Raw genomic sequence first — 3,335 nt, forward strand, 5'->3', positions numbered from 1 at the left:
TGTCTGTGAAATGTTCCTCCACAATGTAGATAATTCTGGAGGCCACTCATCAGATATTGAAAATTAAATGACGATGGAGATTGGGAGGGTGAGGGGTGGGGTTTCTTTCTTTCTGGTGTTCTTCCTGAAGCTAGGCTCAGTGCTGTGAAGAAAGCCCAAGGGCAATGATTACACTGGGTGGTTTAGCTTTGCTTTTGTTCAGTGCCAGTTCGGACAGGCATTTTGGAATTTGTTCATGGTACTGGCCATAACTCACTTACTCTTTACAAATAATATTGTGGGATATTTTAATGTCCACCATCTAATGGTGGACGATGAGACGCCCAGTTCGACATCCCTCCAATGGATGACGCACACATTGATGTATCACCCTGTCAGGGTGATAGTGTGTAATTAGGCTGAGATTCAAACTCAGATTAGACAGCTCAGGTGAATATGTGTACACCTCTGTGGCCTCCAGGTTATCCTGCCAACCCAGGAAGGAGGAGAGGGGGGAGGGGGATAATTATCCTCAAAACTTAAAAAAAAAAAAGTTCATAGCCAACGCCACAGATCTTTTTGGCCATTTTATGGTTTTTATTGTTAATTGGCCATTTTTTGATTTTTGGTGGTCAGAAAGGTTCCCCGTCAAATGGAATACTTGATCCCATAGTACAGCACAGAAAGCAATGAAAATGTACTCTGGGATGTCAATACGTCCTGAATTTGACGTTTTATATTTCTTGTAGTCACACAATGCTCCATTCCGCTTGCTACCTTAATCCTTTCTCATTTTATCATAGTGATCAAAAGTACTCTACCGGTCTAGAGTTTTAGAACACCCCCATTTTTCCAGTTTTTACTGAAATTTAAGCAGTTCAAGTCCAGTGAATAACCTGAAATGGTACAAAGCTAAGCGGTAAACTGCCAGAGTTAAAAAAAAAAGTTGAGGTTACCAAAAACTGAAAAATCATGTAAATTTCAGAGTTTTTAAAAAGCGCCCTTTTCAGGGAACAAGTAATAGGTTAGCAACTTCAGTTGTTCTGCAGCAATGGAAGTAAATTAAGCCTTGAAAGTTAATGCATATAATTCCTACAGGTGTCCCAACTTTTGTTGATAAGTTACAAACCCTCTGTCTGTATAAAAGTAGTGTTTGAACAGACTGTGTTGCTACACCCTCTGAAGCATTATTTGGACAATATTGTACTGCAGGAAGTAGTATATTGCTATCATAATGGCGAGAAAAAGACAATTAACAAAGGAACACAGACAGACCATTATAACCCTTAAAAGTGTAGGTCTTTCCTTTCGAGAAATTGCAAAGAAAGCCAAGGTGTCAGTGAGTACAGTTTCCTACACCATCAAAAGGCACTTGGAAACTGGAGGAAACTCTGACAGGAAGAGGTCTGGCAGACCCAAAGCCACAACACAATCAGAAGACAAGTTTCTGAGTCAACAGCTTGTATAATAGGTGGCTCACAGGACAGCAGCTTCAAGCACAGCTTAACACTGATCAAAGAAAGGAAGTCTCAGTTTCAACTTTAAAGAGAAGGCTTTGAGCTGCAGGTTTGACAGGTCGAGTGGCAGTAAGAAAGTCATTGCTAAGATAGAAAAATAAGAAAAAGAGGCTTGCCTGGGCCATGAAGCATCGCCAATGGACGACTGAAAACTGGAAGAAGGTCTTATGGACCGATGAATCAAAATTTGAAATCTTCGGTTCATCACGCAGGGTTTTTGTACACCGTCGTGTAGGTGAAAGGATGGTTCCTCAGTGTGTGACACCAACTGTCAAGCATGGAGGAGGAAGCATAATGATCTGGGGCTCTTTTGCTGGATCCAGAGTCGGCGACTTGCACAGAGTGACTGGCACCCTGAACCAAAAGGGCTACCACAGCATTTTGCAGCACCATGCAATACCCTCTGGTCTATGCCGAGTTGGTCAGGGGTTCATCCTGCAGCAAGATAACGACCTAAAACATACCTCCAGGCTATGTCAGAACTACCTTAGAAGAAAAGAACAAGACGGTAGGCTTCAAATCATGGAATGGCCAGCACAGTCTCTCGACTTAAACCACATCGAGCTGGTTTGGGATGAACTGGACAGAAGGGTGAAAGCAAAGCAACCTTCAAGTGCAACACATTTGTGGGAACTTCTGCAACAGTGTTGGGAAGAACTTTCCGAACAATATTTGATTTCCATTGTAGAAAGAACGCCACGAGTATGTTCGGCTGTTATATCTGCAAAAGGTGGATTACTTTAATGAGTCAAAAATTTAGATTACATTTTGTTCAACAAAACGATTCCATGATTTATTTTTTATCTGCAATTGTTTATTTGTTCTGTGCTTTAATTTCAGAGTACATTGAAACATTAAACTGCTTAAATTTCAGTAAAAACTGGAAAAATGGTGGTGTTCTAAAACTTCTGACCGGTAGTGTATCTTTGAGAGATACAAGTTGAGAGATACTAGCCAGATGAGAGGGTATTGCATTTCGATACTTTTTTTTTCTGTCTGATTGTCTGTTTGTCTGCAAACAATGTCCTCACATAGGCCACAAACCCCATCTGGTGATAGCCAGTATTACATGTTATCTTTTTTCAACAGAGTACCTCTATTAAGTATGCACAATTAGAATGCGAGTATGTCTATAAAGTACATACTGTAAAACCACAAAAAACGAGGTATGGCAAACTCTGATTGCTCTTTCTCGTTAGCTCACCTGGAACGTGGTTCCAGAGAGCTACTGGGATGGCATGTTGTCCGTTTGTCAGTCCGTCCGTACGTCCATCCACAAGTACTTGCAACTTCTTCTCTGAAACTACACACACGATTTTGATGAAACTTCACAGCAACATTCATCACCCAGTATTTACCAAAGTTTAATCACGTCATTAAGAAAATTGGTGTCTAAGGGGGATCTCTGGGGGGTTGCCCCCCAAAATATGTATTTACTTTTTTTCTCTGAAACCACACACATAATTTCGATAAAACTTGACTGCAACCTTCATCACCCATGATGTACCAAAGTTTGTTCATACTATTAATAAAAAATGAAGTCTAAGGAGGGCTACAGGGGAGGGGGAGAGGTGCGGGGGGGGGGGGTTCCCCCCAAAATAGGTATTTTCTCTCTTCTCCGAAACTACACACACAATTTTGATGAAACTAGACCACAACCTTCATCACCCGTGATGTACCAAAATTTGTTCACTGCATTAAAAAATAAATCCATGAGTATTGTGACGTCCACGGGACTTGAACAGTCCCGCCAACGTAGAATGAGCCGAAACGATGGAGGCGATTTATTTGTTTATAACCCAAACATGGCGGTTCTAATCGCTTTACCGCAAACGGGAC

The sequence above is a fragment of the Eptatretus burgeri genome, chromosome 15, assembly GCF_056783735.1.
Source record: "Eptatretus burgeri isolate ZD-2024b chromosome 15, Ebu_testis_v1, whole genome shotgun sequence".
Lineage (NCBI taxonomy): Eukaryota > Metazoa > Chordata > Myxini > Myxiniformes > Myxinidae > Eptatretus > Eptatretus burgeri.